Genomic DNA, 20289 nt, shown 5'->3' with positions numbered 1-20289 from the left:
GCCTTAAATGGTTCTACTCATTAATCCTCGCTAATTAGCTCCTTTTTGATAGCAGGGGCCAGCCTTGGCCTTTCTGTGGCTCTCTCTGCTCCATGCGTTTATCCTGGATATCCAATGGGTAACAGACTCATTTGATGACTGTAATCTATCCAGTGGTTTTGCCGGTTTCCCCCCACATCTATGGCTTCCTGGCAAAATAAGAATGAAAAGTAAAGCCAATACTGGCGTTTTTCTTTTTCTGTTCTGCTTTCATTCCGGTCTGAAAGTTGGTTACTCAGTATGTTGGTAATAATTCCTAAATTTATATACATGCCAATTTGTTAGAAAACAAACTCAGAAGTTATTTTGTCTAGAGTCACTGCAGCATAATGCTAAGGGTATCATGAAATGATAGCAAGGATGAAAGGTTTTATTAAATAATGGAGGATTTTATAATGGAGGTTTTAAATATTTAAGCATTTTTCTTTTTTTTTTTTTTTTTCTATTGATTACATTGCATTATGTGACACAGTTTTACAGGCACTGGGATTCCTCCCACCCCTCCCTAAACCCTCCCCATGGTGGATTCCTCCACCTTGTTGCATTACCACAGTTCAAGTTCAGTTGAGATTCTTTCATTGCAAACATCTACCAAGCATAAAGTCCAGCATCTTATTGTCCAGCATTTTTCTTACCTACTCAGTGGCTGAAGATGCACTTTTGCTAAGGCACAGCTGTGAATCAGCCCGGTAATGTGTCCTGGACTAATCTGGCCAAGTCGTCACCTCGCTTTCCGAATGAACTTTGCGATTTTATGTGGTCCTCCTAACTGAACTGGGTACTTTGTAGAAGGGTTCTCTGGGAACACGTGTAATTGTTCATAATCTTATTCAGCTTCAGACTTGAGGTTTTAATGTCATTGACTAGAAGACAATATTTAACTTACTGCTATATGTGTATATAGGATGGAGAAACAGTTAAGGAGCAGGTACACAAAATAGCTAGATTTGGGACACATGACTAAAGGAGAAAAACTGCCTTCTAGGCCCTCAGGTGCTGGCACACGGCGCCATAATAATCCAGTGCTGATAAGGACAGGCCTAACCCATTATTTTGAAATATTTCTTGTCTCTCACTTCTGGAGCTGACCCTTGGTCACTTTTCCAAGTGTTCATAAATGTAAGCATAAACACATTTTGGGCCTAGTACGATAGCCTGGTGACTACATTCCTCACTTTGCATGCGCCAAGATCCCATATGGACACTAATTTGTGTCCTGGCTGCCCCACTTCCCTTCCAGCTCCCTGATTGTGACCTGAGAAAGTAGTCTAGGATGGCCCAAGGCTTTGGGACCCTGTCCCCCGGGTGAGAGACCCAGAAAAGTCTCCTGGTTCCTAGTTTTGAATCAGCTCTACTCCAGCCATTGCAGCCACTTGGGGAGTGAACCAGTGGATGGAAGATCTTTGTCTCTGCTTCTCCCTGTATAATCTGCCTTTCCAATAAAAATAAATAAATCTTTAAAAAATGTAAGCATGTACACGCATTTTAAGTCTTGAGATCTGCTGCTGGCTGTGTGTTTGGATGGTGGATATAAATTGTATTCATGCTCTTGGGGTCTAGAAAGTTGAGAAGGCTTGCTGGACGGGGAGCAGGATTGCCAGCAAAAGTACCAACATCTTTTTTTTTTAAGATTTATTCATTTTATTACAGCCAGATATACACAGAGGAGGAGAGACAGAGAGGAAGATCTTCTGTCCGATGATTCACTCCCCAAGTGAGCCGCAATGGGCCGGTGCGCGCTGATCCGAAGCCGGGAACCCAGAATCTCTTCCGGGTCTCCCACGCGGGTGCAGTGTCCCAATGCATTGAGCCGTCCTCTACTGCTTTCCCAGGCCACAAGCAGGGAGCTGGATGGGAAGTGGAGCTGCCGGGATTAGAACCGGCGCCCATATGGGATCCCAGGGCTTTCAAGGCGAGGACTTTAGCTGCTAGGCCACGCCGCCGGGCCCAGAAGTACCAACATCTTAAGAGTTGCAGCAGAAATGCTGTGTTAGGAGTCAGCCCCTCCCAAAGTTTGAGAGAAACTGCCCCCCATGGAGTTTAGAAAGCCCATACAACCAGCTGAACCCCATCTACCACTCAGCAGCCTAGAACCAGAAGCCTGTTCACATAAACACCTGTCTGTACCCTGCAGTGGTGGCCCCTCTCTGGTTTGTTCCTGAATCAGCCTGTTCTGACTATGGAGTTCATGGTCGTCCTCATCTTTATCTTCCACCCTAACAGTTGGTGCTGGACCCCCAGAGGGTTCAGGAGTTTGGTCCTTTTGCCCACATGGGTCCCTTGGAATCTCACATGGCTCGTGGGCAGTTCCTCCTCCACCTTTTTTTGGGGGGGGGGGCTGCATTATTATTATTTATCAAAGGGCTCCTAACAAATGCCCACCCGTGTGCATAGGTTAAAAACAACACAAGATCATTCACTCAACTTTTACCTCTTGCCATGAACATACACAAATACACGCACATTTACAACATGTCTTTGAATCCACATTTAAATGCCTCTCTTGCTTGTGATTACTTTCTCAGCAACTTCTAAATGTGATCAGGATGAGAAGGTGATAAAAGAAACCAGTAAGACACGATGGGATAAGAACAGTCTTTTCAATGACTTGTGCTGTGACAACAGGATATATACATGTAAAAAATAAATAGGATCCCTTTCTCCTGCTATATGGCAAATACCAACTCATAATGCACTGAAGACTTATGCTCTAAGTCCTCAAAGTATGAAATCTCTACTAGAAAACAGCTCCATGACATTGGTGAGGGCAATAATGGTTTTGGATATGAACCCAGAAGCACAGCATGTAGAAACAAAAATAACCCAATGGGATTATACAAAATACTGGCCTGCCCGATACTTCCTGGGTGATGATTCTGACTCTGTCTCGCTCTTAACTTTTCCTTCTTTTCTGTGAGAAACTGAAGATAGGGACTATGAGTTGATCCTTTTCCGAGCATGGATGAACTCCGACCAAAGATCTCTCCCACCCACCCTCCATCCCCCTTTTCTAATTCTGCCTGCTTCCTGCCCCAGCCCCAACCAACCTGATTAAATTGACCCTTACCTTCTTGTCCTACTTTGTTTAAAATTTTATTTTATTTACTTTTATTGAAAAGTCAAATATACAGAGAGGAGGAGAGAAAGAGAGAAAGACCTTCCATTTGCTGGTTCACTCCCAACGTGGCTGCAACGGCTGGAGCTGAGCTGATCCAAAGCCAGGAGCCAGGCGCTTCTTCCAGGTGCAGGTCCCCAAGGCTTTGGACCATCTACTACTGCTTTCCCAGGCCACAAGTAGGGTGCTAGAAGGGAAGTGGGAATGCCAGGATTAGAACTGGCTCCCATATGGGATCCCAGTGCATGAAAGGCGAGGACTTTAGCCACTAGGCTACTGCACTGAGCCCTTGTTCTACTTCTACGTGATCTCCAGCTGCAGACCTATTGCTGGATGTCTCTGTCACGTGCCATAGCTGACTTGGTTTCCAACCAATGGACTGGTGAGAAGCTGGCTTCCTTCTCCCCAAGACTCCTGGGTCAGACCAGAATTGGCCATTTCCCTTCCTTTTTTCTCCCTCAGAGGGCTGATGCAGGAACTTATTGCACGTGCTGGACTAGAGATGCCTGTCCCAACAGTGTGGTCTTCTCTGTTTCCTGTGAGAAGATTCTGGTTGTGGCTAGCTCATGCCTGGAGGATGTCCCAAAGCTAACCAAGGCCCAAGCTCCAGTCTTATTGTCACCTATTCCATTGATTTGAAATTTCTCACATTCCTCTCAGCTTGTCTCTGGCCCATCTAAAATAGCTGTCCACCTTGGGCCAGAAAGTGAAAGTAAAAAAGAAGCAATTCATTTTCTTCCTCACTACATCTTGACCTCAATATACATTGGATAATGATTCACAGTGGCCAGGTTTTGGTTCTTTCAATTTCCAAATTCTTCTTGACCTTGAAATCTTTACACAGAGAAAGGACGAATAGTCAGAGGCCCCACGTATTCAAACCCTTTTCTTCCTCCAAAGTCACCCTTTCATAGCTCTTGTTCCACATTTGAAGTTCTCTACCAAATCTTTTGCCCAGCCATTCCCTTTCCTCCTCCTGATTTCTTAGCAATCCTGATCTAACTGATGATGGTCCAGCACATTCCTTCCTCCCCAGCCTCCCTCAAGTTCCCACCTCCCAAACTCTCTACCAATATACCACCTGACACCCTTCCCTCTCCTCCTTTTACCAGCTTGCATGATCTATAACCCCAACCAGTTCTCCTCTTAAAGGAGGTGGCCGGAGCAGAAGCTGCAGTGATGGTCCCTTTCTCTTTATCAGACCTTAGAGTGAGGAGTGCTTGGGCTCCTTCTCAGAGAACCTCTCCAAGTATTGAAAGGATCTCTCCATCTGACAAAGCCTTACAGTTGAACTTGGCAGGAGCTCTGTCTCATTCTATCCTTTGTAACTGGATGATTGGAAACACATTTGATGTGCTGCTGAACACCATGCAGGTGAGTCACATCTCCAAGCCCCAGAAAGACACCCAGAGGCCATATAGGCCATCCCAGATTGGACCTACCAATCTGAAGACGCAGGGACACAGGCTCGAGAACACATGATTTCCCGCCTGTTGGTGACAATGGATAAAAATAGCCACAAGCAGGTCAACTATGATGAATTTCATGAAATCACCCAGGAACCCAAAGACAGATTCACTTTCTTAATGTCTTGCTATACAAAGGCAATGGTGATATTTGCCAGTAAGGATCCCAATTCCAGAGAAGGGTAGTTGCTTTTACACATCTTATTTATACTCCAGTTAGGCTCAGATATCCAACAAACTCAAAGCTGGAGGGTGGTCTACAAATCTCCCAAAGGACTTGTCAGTATAGCTTTTCACATCTTTAATGACAGGAATGAGGAACTAAAAATTCAGAAGGACAAAAATACAGAACCAAAGCATCAGACGTTTGCCTCTCTGATCCACCAAACCCTTGACAAGTCTAACCACAAGGCACATGTCAGCCCTCCGAGAGGCTGTTTTCAGTGCATGAATACTGGACACTGGGCCACGCCCTGGCCCAACCCAAAGCTTCCCACTAAATCATGTCCCAGACATGAACGTGGGGACGCTGGAAGATGGACTGCCCCATGGGAAGCACTCTCCACACCTGGGACCATTCTCCATTTTGCCAGCTGCATTACAGGACATCTCATCTCTGTTAAACTTAATAGAATGAGAAGGCCCAAGTTTGACAGTCTCTATTGCAGACAAGTCCGTGGATGCAAGGGTGGCAGGGACAATGTCTGGCAAGCAGATCTCTGTTTTGGTGGATGTTCGGGCTAGCTTAGCTATTTTAAATGAGTACTGCAGTCTACTCCTTCTTTTGTCTTTCTCTGTGGTTGACGTGAAGGGCCTCATTGAGTCACTGAACAAAACTCCTTACATATGTCACTGCTTTGGAGATTTTACCCTCCTACACTCCTTTCTTGTTCTTCCCAGTTGCACCAACCCACTTTTGGGGAAAGACTTCCTTCACCAGTTGGGAGATCTGTCTCCATCCAAACTCATGATAAAATCTATATGCCTGCACTATCCTCATGTCCCCATCCCAGGCCCCTTCTCTTCCTTCCCTTCTTCCTTTGGTCAAACCTATAGCATAGAATACATTCCATCCTGTAATTGCCACCCACCATCACCTGTTTGCATTTCACTAAAGGATGACACAGAAGACATTGCTGTCATTTAAGTTTAGGTCACAGAGACCCGAACAAATTATTAACTGCCTCCTTCAGGCTCGCATCCTTGTTTCTGCTCACTCACTCACAACATACCTATACATACCATCAGAAAGTCAGACAGCTACTTCTGCCTTACACAAGACCTAAGATGTATTAATTCTTCTATTGATTCCATCTACTCAGCAAGTCCTAACCCCTGTAATGTCTCCCAAATACCCCCATACAGCTTGTTTTTCCCCCATTTCAGACCTAAAGGATGTTTTTGTCACAACTCATCTTCCCAACCACTCTTAACCTTTACCAGATCTATCCACAATTCCCACCTTACTGGAAAACTTACCTCGACCGTTTCACCCCCAGTTTCCAAGAGAGTCCCTGTTACTTTGGATAGGCCCTCCAAGCAGACTTAGCTTCTGTCAGCCTTTCATCCAGCATTCTTCAGTGCATTAACAATTTTCTATTCTTCAGTGCCTTCCAAGAAACCTGTCTCTGGCATAATGCTAGTCTTTAAAATGTTATAGCTGATCGGACCTGGCGGTGTGGCCCAGTGGCTAAAATCCTCACCTTGAACACACTGGGATCCCATATGAGCACTGGCTCTAATCCCGGCACCTCCACTTCCAATCCAGCTCCCTGCTTGTGGCCTGGGAAAGCAGTCGAGGACAGCCCAATGCTTTGGGACCCTGCACCTGTGTGGGAGACCTTCAGGAGGTTCCTGGCTCCTGGCTTTGGATCGGCGCAGCACTGGTCATTGCGCTCACTTGGGGAGTGAATCATAGGATGGAAGATCTTCCTCTCTATCTTTCCTCTTCTCTGTATATCTGACTTTGCAATAAAAATTAAAAAATACATCTTTAAAAATATGTTATAGCTGATAAAGGCTATCCCCAAAAAAGGCCCAGGAAATTTCTGCTTCTGTTACCTATTGGGGATTTTTCATGAACCTCAGCACTCACGGAATTCCTCTGGCCTGAAAACAAGCAATAACCTCCCTTCTTTTCCCATGTACAAAGCAGGATCTCCTGTATGTCTTGGGTCTTGTGGGATATTTTCATGCCTGGATTCTAAATTTTCTACTTGTTTCTAAACCTATGAAACTCCCAAAAATGATGTAGGCAAACCCTTAAAGGAGACTTCGCCCCACTAAAAAGCCCATTCCAAACTCCAAATAAAGGCTCTCCCACAAACACCTGCCCTGAGCCTCTGTAACCAAAACAAACCATTTCCTCTTAATTTTCATAGTTCTAAAGGATATCTTGATCTCCTGCCAGGACATTGGGAGACTCCATCGCCCCTATTTCTTTTGTATTTTTTTAAAGCTTATTTTATTTTATTGAAAAGCGAGACTATATATATATAGAGAGAGAGAGAAAGAGAGAGAGAGGTATTGAGGAGAGACAGAGAGGAAGATCTTCTGTCTGATGATTCACTCCTGAGGTGACCTCAACGGCTGGAGCTTGGCCAATCCGAAGCCAGGAGCCACAAGTTCTTTCAGGTCTCCCATGCGGGTACATGGTTCCAAGGCTTTGGACAGTCCTCGACTGCTTTCCCAGGCCACAAGCAGGGAGCTGAATGGAAAGTGGAGCTGTCAGGATTAGAACAGGCATCCATATGGGATCCGGGCGCGTTCAGGGTGAGGACTTTAGGCGCTAGGCCACACCGCTGGGCCTATCATCACCCCTATTTCTCAAAGCATTTGACAGGGTTCATCAAAGCTGGCCCTTATGCCTAAAGCTCCTGGCCTCTGCTTTCCTTCTTATACCTAGAGTTCAAAAACCCATCTCCCATTAACCACTACAAAGTTGGTTCTCACACATACTACAAGTCTCTCTTAAGCTACTGGGCTCTTCAGTCTGTATCTCCATCTTGCACTTGAGTTTTCCTTTTTATTTTTTCCAGCTTACTTTTAACCTTCCATCACTGTTCCTCCTGTAATTTAGCAACTCCTTTCAGACCTCCCTAACTGATGCCCACACACCCAAATCCTGCCATGATTATCTCTACTTCTCCTTCAACATATTTCGCCATCTCACAGAAAATCATATTCCCTAACCCCTGTTTGCTTTATTGGTACTGCCCTCCAAATTTCCCAGTTTTTCTTCTGCTGGATGTATAGTAATTGAAGGGTGCCATGATGATACCTTGTTTTTCCCCTTGAAGGAGTTTTCATCAGTGTTCAACTCTGCTCAGGGCATAACCTCCCAGCAGGCTAAGCTGTTGGCCTTGGTGTGCGCCCTGACCTTAGCAAAGGAAGTGACTTAACATTTAAGGAGTTTCCACATGCCTACAACATCATCCACTCCGAGGGCCAGACATGGTGGAAAACAAAAACGGAAGAGGCTTTTTGTCTAAGGGACGCCTACATTAAAGGTAAAATAACGTCCAATCTAGATACTTCCAGCTGCCCTGAAAGTCACCAGTCCATTGTAAAGGACATCAGAAAAGCAAGTAGCTTTATTAAAGCTAACAGCCAAGCCAACCTAACTGCCAAAGCAGCTGCCCACAGCAAAGCAATCCTGTGATTTCTTTCCAACTTAACTTCTGGGTATTCAGATTTAGAGTTCTCCAAGTTTCAACAAGGGTTCACCAAGGAAGACCCATAGTGATTGCTGTATAATAAACTAATACCCCCCCTTCTCTCCAAGCTTTTTTTCTAAGAAACCTCCACTCCCCCTGTCATGCAAATGAAACTTTCACTCATACACCTGACCCCTACTATATGGGAAGCTCTGCATTCTATATCCCAGAAATGTCCCATCTGTCAGACTGTTAATCCCAACTCCTGTATCAGATCACCTTCATTCACTACTTACCAGGCCCATCCATGGGTCACTACTGGAGGAGAATTGGTGGACTGACTTCATCCAACTGCCTCCAGTTAAATACATTACCTTCTGGTTATGGTGGATGCCTTCTAGGGTCGGGTGGAGGCTTCTCCCACAACCCACGAAAGAGTCTTCGTCATTTCTACTATTCTATTAAGAGGCATTATACCCAAGTTTGAACTCCTTGTATATATTTAATCATATAGCAAGCAGGGGGTTACCTTTCAGATTACCCGACTAGAATTAACCTCTCTCAATGTTTCATAGCATTTCCACACTCTCTACCATTGCCCATTTTCAGAAAAAAAAAAAGAATTGATCAATGGGATCTTAACACAAACTTTGAGGAAAAAAAACTCCTCATCAGGTCCATCTAGACTGCCTCTTCCGTTTTCGTTTTCCACCATGTCTGGCCCTCGGAGTGGATGATGTTGTAGGCATGTGGAAACTCCTTAAATGTTAAGTCACTTCCTTTGCTAAGGTCAGGGCTCACACCAAGGCCAATAGCTTAGCCTGCTGGGAGATTATGCCCTGAGCAGAGTTGAACACTGATGAAAACGCCTTCCTGTGGCACTAGGAAGGATTAAATCCCTTCTCTGGAGACTGTTAATGCTCAGCCCTTCTGAAATTCTCCATGGGAGACCACTTTTGGTGGCAGACTTCCCTGCTTTCCACAACTCTGAAGCCGTTCCACCTCCCCTTACCTTTCTTCTTCTCAATGAAATAGACTCTTATTTAAGGGCTTCTGCAGACATACATGTACTCTCCCTCTAACTTTCCAGCTGTAATGCTACCTTTCAACCTGGGGGCAGGGTCTCTCTTAAACAAATGATGCTGAATAAGATGGAAATGATTCTGCCGAGTGATAATTGGCCATCCCACCACTGCTAAACTCCCGGGGCACCCTCCCTGAGTACTTTTCACTTCATTGAAATTAGTAATTCCTTCCCTATACAACTCTACAACTCTCAGGTTGACAAAGCTTCCTGCAATGTGAGAACAACCATCTCCTTATGCCCCTGACAATTCCTGAATTCTATAAAGTCCTCCAAGAAATTCTTCAAGATAGTGTTATTCAACTCCATCAGTCTACCTTTTCTAACTTGTCCTTTGAAGTCACTCACTGTGACTATACTACTATTCAGATATTATTTTTTGCTTTCTGTTTACATGTCTTACTGTAATGCATTATCACCCCCCAGTTACTATTTTCAGGTTTTTTTAAAAAAAATTATTTATTTTTATTAGAAAGTCAGATATACGGAGAGAAGGAGAGACAGAGAAGAACATCTTCTGTCCAATGATTCACTCCCCAAGTGGCCGCAACGGCCAGAGCTGAGCCATTCTGAAGCCAGGAACCTCCTCCAGGTCTCCCTCGCGAGTGCAGGGTTCCAAGGCTTTGGGCCATCATCGACTTACTTTTCCAGGCCACAGGCAGGGAGCTGCATGATAAGTGGGGCTGCCAGGATTAGAACCGGCGCCCCTATGGGATACTAGCATGTGCAAGGTGAGGACTTCAGCCACTAGTCTGTCACGCTAGGCCCTAGTTTCAGTTTTAATATTGACCCTAATTCTCACCATCAGATTAGTTGACAACTATAGAAATGATCCCTGAAAGTACAGTCTTTCACCATAAGATTGGTGGTAGTCATGCTGATTGGCTGGAGTCATAGTGAAAAATTTCTCTTAGTACTCTTTTTCTTTCTTTGGGTAGAATTTATGTTTATTTGATGTGTGATACTTCTAACCTAGCCCTGCTTGTTGGTACTAAACCCAAAAAATCTCCCATGAATGAGCCCATCCCCCCAAACACCTGTGTACTTCTCATGAATGGTTTCTCTTATCTAATCTTTGCTTATTATGTCAATGTTTCTCCCTGTTGGATCTCTCACGCTTTGGCTGTCTTCCCCACCTCCTACTCCCTCCAGGCAATAACTAAGGTTGGGGTAGCTATAGGGTTTAAGACCCCATCTATGCAGTAGAAATTCAATCTTTTTTTATTATTTACACCAACATCTCCAAGACAGAAAACGTAAAGGCACATCTCTTTGGAGTCCCCACGATACACACAGCTCTTTCTTTTTTTTTTTTTTTAAGATTTATTTATTTTTATTACAAAGTCAGATATACAGAGAGGAGGAGAGACAGTGAGGAACATCTTCCATACAATGATTCACTCCCTAAGTGAGCAGGGAGCTAGATGGGAAGTGGAGCTGCCGGGATTAGAACCGGCGCCCATATGATATCCTGGAGCTTTCAAGGCAAGGACTTTAGCCACTAGGCCATGACACCGGGCTCCGCAGCTCTTTCTTTTACACCTGAGATTTGCTATTACCCCACTGATCAGTCAGGTCCCTTTATGTATCACATCTCCGGAATCTCTCATTTTCCATGGGTGTAATCATTGTTCAGCATGAACAGACTATCTTTATCTCCCTTCACTTCCCCGACCCCTTAGCTGCAACTTACATCCTGTAGCAGTGCTGCTGTAGCAACTGCTAGCATTTAGTTGTGTCATTACAAAACTCACAACCTATTGCACTCCATCTTATAGAATATATAGGACCAAGAGCATGAGTATACTTTCCTGGCAGTAATCAGGCTTATGTTTGTCTTCCCACTAACTGGATAGGAACTTGTATACTTATATTTCTATTTCCTCTACTGTCTTATACTCTGGATCAAACTATGTTTCTCAGCCTTCTAAGCAGATATGTCAAGAGGAACTTTGGACCAACCACATGGCTAATCTCACTGCGTGTAGTGGTGGGAATTGTGATAAATTTAGCTGTGTTGGCAATTCCAGTAGGCAGGACAAATTTGAGGACTTCTCTCATGCTCTCAAAAAAAATGTAGATGACCTTGCACATCAGTTGTCTCTCCTGCAAGACCAGGTGGGTTCCTTGACAGCAGTTGTCCGTCAAAACCACCAAGGATTAGACCTCCTCACCACCAAAAAATGAGGACTCTGTCTCTTTCTAGGTGCAGAGTGCTCCTTTTGCATCATTTAGTTGGGTGTAATAAGAGAATGAATTGAATGGATCAAAAATCATACCAAGAAAATCTGTTTCCAAAATAACCTTGCCTTTTTTGTCCATTTTTTTCCAGTGTGAGCAATGTCTCTGCTGTCTGCTTCTGTCTTTATAATCATATCATAAATAGCTGCCATGTATGATTAACATATTTCAAAAGTTCTTTTTTTTTTTTTAAAGATTTATTCATTTTATTACAGCCGGATATACAGAGAGGAGGAGAGACAGAGAGGAAGATCTTCCGTCCGATGAGTCACTCCCCAAGTGAGCCACAACGGACCGGTGCGCGCCAATCCGATGCCGGGAACCTGGAACCTCTTCCAGGTCTCCCACGTGGGTGCAGTGTCCCAATGCATTGGGCCGTCCTCAACTGCTTTCCCAGGCCACAAGCAGGGAGCTGGATGGGAAGTGGAGCTGCCGGGATTAGAACCGGCGACCATATGGGATCCCGGGGCTTTCAAGGCGAGGACTTTAGCAGCTAGGCCACGCCCTGTGCTGGGCCCAAAAGTTCTTAACAGGAACAATTGACTGTTAGATCCCAAGCCATCCCTCAGGAACAAACAAGACTGCTCTCCTTCTCCACTCAGTCCAATCTAAAGAACAGACACACCACCCTTTACCAGCAGGAAGTAGCCGGAGTATGGTATCCCATTTCCTTATATAGCCTTAGAATCAAGACTGCTGTATCATGAGCAGAAATTTCACCATCTTACAGCCACACCACCATCTTAGTAGCCAGCAATGGTTGCCACCCCACCTGGAGTTTCAAAGAGCTTAGACTCAGCAAGCCTCTAAGCCCCTCACCACTCAGCCGTGCTTAACTCCCACTCAGAAATGAAAGCAGGCATGACTACATAAATCTCATTCTGTGAAGAACAGTTCTCTCTCTACTTTTGCCATATTAGATCCCTCTTAGGTTTGTTTTTAAATAGATGTGTGGCTGTTGAGTTCATGGTCTGTCTCTTCTTAATCCTGTTCTACTCAACAAAAAGGAAATATGACATAATGGCATTTAACCTTCACTAGCCATAGGACAGTTCTGTCAGGTGCTTTATGGCTCCCCAACTGCTGCTCCAACCACCTTATCATCAATCTCTCTAGAAGCTTCTACTGTCCTTTTGTTTTGTAGATTTATTTAGTTAGTTGAAAGGCAGAGTGACCAAGAAAAGCAAAGTCGTGAGCTCTAAAAGTTTTGTCAAGCTCAAGCCCATTATTTTGGTTCAAAATGTCTGAGGGTTTTGGTGGGAGAGAGGGGCTGATAAATGCACATTGACAAGTATATTGTCATTTGAATCAACTTTGAAGTGGTGGAAACAGTTTTCAATGTTAGAGGTTTGGTAAAGTGGTACCATTTGTGTTACAGACACCACTGGACTTCCTCTCATTGTATTATGTGTCATGAAACATGTCATTTTTTAAAAATTTTTTTATAAAGATTTATTTATTTTTATTGCAAAGTCAGATATACAGAGAAGAGGAGAGACAGAGAGGAAGATCTTCCGTCCTATGATTCACTCCCCAAGTGAGCGCAATGGCTGGTGCTGTGCCGATACAAAGCCGGGAACCTGGAACCTCTTCCAGGTCTCCCACGCGGGTACGGGGTCTGAAAGCTTTGGGCCAGATATACACAGAGGAGGAGAGACAGAGAGGAAGATCTTCTGTCCGATGATTCACTCCCCAAGTGAGCCGCAACGGGCCGGTGCGTGCCGATCCGATGCCGGGAACCTGGAACCTCTTCCGGGTCTCCCACGTGGGTGCAGTGTCCCAATGCATTGGGCCGTCCTCAACTGCTTTCCCAGGCCACAAGCAGGGAGCTGGATGGGAAGTGGAGCTGCCGGGATTAGAACCGGCGACCATATGGGATCCCGGGGCTTTCAAGGCGAGGACTTTAGCAGCTAGGCCACGCCCTGTGCTGGGCCCAAAAGTTCTTAACAGGAACAATTGACTGTTAGATCCCAAGCCATCCCTCAGGAACAAACAAGACTGCTCTCCTTCTCCACTCAGTCCAATCTAAAGAACAGACACACCACCCTTTACCAGCAGGAAGTAGCCGGAGTATGGTATCCCATTTCCTTATATAGCCTTAGAATCAAGACTGCTGTATCATGAGCAGAAATTTCACCATCTTACAGCCACGCCACCATCTTAGTAGCCAGCAATGGTTGCCACCCCACCTGGAGTTTCAAAGAGCTTAGACTCAGCAAGCCTCTAAGCCCCTCACCACTCAGCCGTGCTTAACTCCCACTCAGAAATGAAAGCAGGCATGACTACATAAATCTCATTCTGTGAAGAACAGTTCTCTCTCTACTTTTGCCATATTAGATCCCTCTTAGGTTTGTTTTTAAATAGATGTGTGGCTGTTGAGTTCATGGTCTGTCTCTTCTTAATCCTGTTCTACTCAACAAAAAGGAAATATGACATAATGGCATTTAACCTTCACTAGCCATAGGACAGTTCTGTCAGGTGCTTTATGGCTCCCCAACTGCTGCTCCAACCACCTTATCATCAATCTCTCTAGAAGCTTCTACTGTCCTTTTGTTTTGTAGATTTATTTAGTTAGTTGAAAGGCAGAGTGACCAAGAAAAGCAAAGTCGTGAGCTCTAAAAGTTTTGTCAAGCTCAAGCCCATTATTTTGGTTCAAAATGTCTGAGGGTTTTGGTGGGAGAGAGGGGCTGATAAATGCACATTGACAAGTATATTGTCATTTGAATCAACTTTGAAGTGGTGGAAACAGTTTTCAATGTTAGAGGTTTGGTAAAGTGGTACCATTTGTGTTACAGACACCACTGGACTTCCTCTCATTGTATTATGTGTCATGAAACATGTCATTTTTTAAAAATTTTTTTATAAAGATTTATTTATTTTTATTGCAAAGTCAGATATACAGAGAAGAGGAGAGACAGAGAGGAAGATCTTCCGTCCTATGATTCACTCCCCAAGTGAGCGCAATGGCTGGTGCTGTGCCGATACAAAGCCGGGAACCTGGAACCTCTTCCAGGTCTCCCACGCGGGTACGGGGTCTGAAAGCTTTGGGCCAGATATACACAGAGGAGGAGAGACAGAGAGGAAGATCTTCTGTCCGATGATTCACTCCCCAAGTGAGCCGCAACGGGCCGGTGCGTGCCGATCCGATGCCGGGAACCTGGAACCTCTTCCGGGTCTCCCACGTGGGTGCAGTGTCCCAATGCATTGGGCTGTCCTCCACTGCTTTCCCAGGCCACAAGCAGGGAGCTGGATGGGAAGTGGAGGTGCCGGGATAAGAACCAGTGCCCATATGGGATCCTGGTGCATTCAAGGTGAGGACTTTAGCCACTTGGCCATATTTTAATCTGAATATTTATGAACCTCACCAATGACAGTCTTACATTATGTTAATATCTGTTGATTTCATGAAGTCATACTGATTTCTTTGTGTGGTTACCACTTGCCTGACTCGTGCTCTGTATTGTTTCCTTTCTTTGTAAGATTTACTTATTATTTGAAATTCAGGTGATAGAGCAGAATTGAGAGAGATCTGAGAGAGAAAGAAAGAGATCTCCCATCTGCTGGTTTACTCATCAGACAGTTGTAGTGGCAGGACTGTGGCGGGCTGAAGCCAGGATTAGGAGCATTATACGGGTCTCTCCTACATGGGTCTAAGTATTTGGGCCATCACTCACTGATAGGACAGACTATTAACATGGAGCTGAATTGACAGTGGAGCAGCTGGTATATGAATCGACACCCATATGACATGCGAGCATTGAAGAAGGTGGCTGTACTCTACACCACAATGCATGGCCCTCTATACTACTTTTTCTTTTAAGTGTTTACCCCTGGGCCCAGTGCAGTGGCCTAGCGCCTAAAGTCTTCGCCTTGTACACACACACTCCGGGATCCCGTATGCGCACCAGTTCTAATCCTGGCAGTCCCGCTTCCCATCCATCTCCCTGCTTGTGACCTAGGAAAGCAGTCATGGATGGCCCAACCCTTTGGACCCTGCACCGTGTGGGAGACCAGGAGAAAGTTCCTGGCTCCTGCCTTTGGATCAGCATAGCCCTGGCCGTTCTAGCCACGTGGGGAGTGAATCACCGGATAGGAGATCTTCCTCTCTTTCTCCTTTTCTCGATATACCCAACTTTCCGATTAAAAAAATTTTTTTTCACCCCTCCCCAGTGTTGTCAGGCTCCAGGCCCAAGACACTAGAGATTGGTAGACCAAGGCTGATTTGATTTCAGCTTCTTCTCAGACCCACTGGACCAAACTTAACTAAAGTTAAATATTCACATTGTTCACATGACCTTTGACCTTGCATATGACATGCAAAGTTATTAACTTTTATTCAATTTGTGTAAATTCATAGTCTGGATTCATCCAATCTTATTAACTTGGTTAGTAAGTTTTGTAGAATAAAATGTCTCTTATTATGTACTGAATTGTGCCAACCAAAAATCTCTGATTCTCTCTTTACTAAAATATTTGCAATTGGGTGTTAATTAAATCTTTGTGATTTAAGTATTGCAAAAGAGTAAAAATAAGCACTTGATCCCTGAGGAAGCTTCCAAGTGTTGAATAAATTCTTCAAGGCCTGAAAATTGCTTTAAAAGTCCCTGCCCAACTCTTCATTGTTCGTTCTTCGTACTTTGTTCTTGAATCTTCTGCTGTTCACATCAGATTCTACATGGGACTAGCTGGTACCTAACATTTTAGGTGAGAGGCTTTTTAAAAAAAATTGGCAAGAGTTCATGCTGGCACTTTTTGTACCATCTGAGTGCGTGCACCCCAGACATCTTGCATCTTATCTGGTCAAGGGAAAATCTGGTAGTCAGCCAGCCCTGTGGATGATCATTTCGCAAGGACAGACTTGGCAGTGAGCTCTCTGTGTTTCTAGTATCTGCCAAAGGTGTTCAACAGAATTTTCTTTAACTGAAATGAACTATCTCTTTGTGTTTGGGAAATATTTTTGAACTGTTTCCTAATTAGCGGAAAGTGAGTAATAAAGAGCTCCTGAGATTCTTTATGATGGCACTTGTGCTGCTTCCACTAATTAATGTTGTTGATCAAGCCCAGCTCTCTTGGCATGCTAATTTCTGTATGTCAGGATGCCTTTTAAGTGAAAGTGCAGCAGAAGGAGGAAACATGCCAGCAGAATGCTGCAGACTGTATCTCTTGGCTCTAGTAGTTGTAATTTACAATACTCAGAAATAGCAAGTTATAACGTGTATTTCATAAAAGAAAAGAAGCTATGCTAAGAATTTATTATGGCAGGTACTGTAGTGCAAGGCTTTGAGACATCGTTTGGGAATCTTCATCGCACATCTAAGTTCCTGGGTTTGAGTACTGCCTCGGCTTCCAATCGCAGCCTCCTGCTAATGCACCTGCGAGGTAGCAAAGGATAGCTCAGGTATCTGGGTTCCTGCCACCCATGTGGGATTCTCAAATAGAGCTCCTGATTTTAACCTGGTTCAATCCCAGTTGTTGTAGGCATATGGGGAATGGACCACCAGAAAGATCTCTCTCTTTCTCTCTTGCCCTGCCTTTCAATTGGTGTTTTGTTTCTGTTATTATTATTTACAAACTTTTCCTGTAGTAATTTTAAACTTTTAACTTTGTGGGACACTTCTAAAATAGATGTGACAATCATATTAAAATATATAACCTAAAGGAGACATGTATGAGGAGTTCTGTTTTTGTTTTTAGGATGTATGGGGAAGTTAACTGAATTGCAACATACTGCAAAAGTTTTATTCATGTTGAGGCAGAAAAAGCAGTTTATTCAGGAAAATATATCTTGTTGAGTTTTGTACTTCTTTGCGTGTCCTAGAGCATGGAGTCTGTTCCGTGTGTATCAGAGCATTTGGTTGCTTTTTTATATCAAGGAGAATGCACACAGGCTGTCTGTCATTGTGCTTAGCACCTCATAAGCTCAAAAAATGTCACCACCCTAATTGTCATTAATGCTTATTTCTAGTAAATGGGCAAGTTCCAGGGCTTCTTTGTTCTGTGTCTTCCTGTCTTTTTTGCCTCATTCCCCTCTTTTTCTCTCCAGCCAACCATATTGACTTTCTCGCTATTACTCCAAGATGGCAAACACCGTTACGCCTCACAATCCTTGCAAGTGCATGTGCTTCTGCCTGAAACACTCCTGGCCCAAATATCCACCTTCTTTCTCCTTGATCAGTCTGGATTCAATGTTGCCTGCTCAGGGAGAGCTTTCCAAACTGCCAGGAACCTTCTGCTCCATCCTTGCAACTCCGTGTGCTCCTTTCCTGCTTTCCGTTTTCTCTAGAATGGTTACCCTCTTTAACATGGTATACAGTTTATACTTTTAGTGCATTGTTCTGTCTTCCTGCTCCTGGAGAAGGTTTGTGCCTTGAACAGTGGCCTGTGCGTGCTGAATACTCATTAGGGAGTTGAGAACTCAGTGAGCATAGGCTGAGCAGGCACTGAAAAGGCTTTCCCTGCCCTGTGGTCAAAGACTCAGAGCTAACGCTGGTGGAGGATCAAAATGTACATGCTGTAAACTATTGAAATTGTGTGTTTGCTACAAATGTTGCTAGTCAAATTTAGAAAGTATGGGTTTAACATGCAGAATCTCACTCTGGTATAGTACAAGTCTGGTATTTAGGGTGAAAGGAGAAATGTTGCCAGAATTTCAGATGTTTTTCTGCTACACTATGAAATAGTTTTGCTCATTTTTGAGTCATGTTGACGTCATCTTCCAGATGTTCTTCTTAAGTGCTCCATATAAAAACTTAGTTGTTTACCTTGTGGGGTGCGAGACTTGATTGATGGGAAAATCCCAAATGGATTTTAATAAAGTTTATTTAAAAACTGAGGAGATCACAGGTGCACATAGGCCATGTTCAGGAATGGAGTAGGCTGGGAGGGGAGAGGTGGGAGAGGGAGAAATGGCTCCCCCTTCCCTTCCGTGTCCGTGGAGAGAGAGCTTCTCTCCATGTTGCCAGACCACATAGGTGCTTGAGAAAGGGAGTAGTTATGTAATATTGCTTCCAGCTGTCGTGCGGGGAGAAATACTTCTTGCGGAAGAGTCATCTGATTGACAGATTGGCTGCTAGGGGATACATATAGCAGGGGACATGTGGTTTCTACCACTGATTCTATGATACCTATTTAGTGGTCCCATTTCATTCCTTCCTTGGAGATTCCCAACCCTTAATCTTGAGAGTTGCTGAAGGGTGCAGAATCATCATATCTTCTGTAGTCACTTCCTGCTGACTAGGTGTGTAAAGCTTGCCCGTCCTGGGATTGGAATCCCTCTCACTAGCTGGAGAGTTTCCAGTCAGTGCCAATGGCTGTGTCCTTTGTATTGTCATAATTGTTTTGAGAAATTATTGGCTTGGTTGCACAGGATTTAGCAATGAAGGTGGCAGCCCAATCATAAAAGTCGTGTCCCAAGGCCAGACTACATACCTGTGGGTTCTGGTCCCTAACATCAGACATCCTGCTGTGTCTGATGCCAACAGAAAATGAAGCCATTAGTGGGCACCCTCAACAGATACTGTGACGTGGACCAAGAAGCCCTGGTACATTGACCCTTCAGGCCCCAGCCCCGCCCGTCTTCAGCCTCCACACTCAGGCACACAATTGGGGACACCAGCTTGGCCTGGGGAGTCCTTTGGTACCATCCCTTCAGGCCCCATATCTAAGCCTGCCTGAACCCAAGCTCTCACACACCTGTGGGTGCAACAGCCTGGCTCAAGGAGTTACATAGCCAATTGTGGTGCTTTCCCTTTGGTGCCTCACCCCTCTGCCTGGACCACTGTAGCCTGGCTCTCACACATTCCAATGGGTGCAGTGGCCTGGTCCTAGGAGGCCCGTGGTGCCAGCTCCCTGTGCCCCCTGCTCAGTAGGCACCCAGCCTCAGCTCTCGTGCATGTCTATGTTTAATACAGACACATTTTTAAATAAAATTTTCAGTCAGTAGGTTGAATTCATTGGTGTGACAGAACCTGCAGATAGGGAGGGCTGACTGTACAATTATATAGTATGTAAATGTGGACACACACGGGCATACCTCCACAGTAAAGGCATGTGTGCAGACACATTTGCTTCCAGTCTGCTAAGCCTGACTTACTTTTATTCAATTCTGCACATGCACAAAATTATGTAGAAGAAATAACAGCAACCAAACTAATCCCTGGATACCAGTCTGCTACCTAGTCTGTTTGTAGCTTTTCTATTGTGCTACTTGTCAACCTAATATTTTAGTAATAGTTGCCTGTTATATTATTTGGGAAATTTCTATGTTTAGTTTTAGAATTCACTTTATGGGGACCAAGAACTTATTCCCCAGTAATGTATTGGTACTGAATTTTCTCCAGTGGGAAAGAGGGGATTTTGTGTTGGTTGACTTTAGATCAGCTGTCAGTCTTAACATTTTTGTCCTTTTTGTAATCCAGATAACTTTTATGAAATCAGATATAGTTTCTCATCCCTATTTTGTTAGGAAAAGTATCTAAGATTATGAAGTATCGGACAGGAGAGAACTATTTCTTGATCCTTTTAAAATGAGAATTTATATTAAAGAGATCAAGCTTGGCAATAGACAGGAGCTCATCTTTTCTGGGTTCCACATCTGTTTTCAGCTCAAATTATAACCATTCTCCCAGCCATTGTATTTGGTGTCTAGCAGATTTCGTTTTACTGCAAAAACAGTCATAAATTAGCACC

At 44.3% G+C, this 20289-nt stretch overlaps 1 protein-coding gene across 1 annotated transcript in view; it reads left to right on the top strand.

Annotated features, from left to right (window-relative positions):
* The window catches only part of DCBLD1 (discoidin, CUB and LCCL domain containing 1), an 85549-nt gene that overhangs the window by 1024 nt on the left and 64236 nt on the right, over window positions 1-20289 (top strand). The gene's annotated exons all lie outside the window — the stretch shown is intronic.

Source organism: Ochotona princeps, chromosome 1 (genome assembly GCF_030435755.1).
Source record: "Ochotona princeps isolate mOchPri1 chromosome 1, mOchPri1.hap1, whole genome shotgun sequence".
NCBI classification, from domain to species: domain Eukaryota; kingdom Metazoa; phylum Chordata; class Mammalia; order Lagomorpha; family Ochotonidae; genus Ochotona; species Ochotona princeps.
Note: the sequence above shows the minus strand (reverse complement) of the source record. Positions and strands in the feature narration are given on the sequence as shown.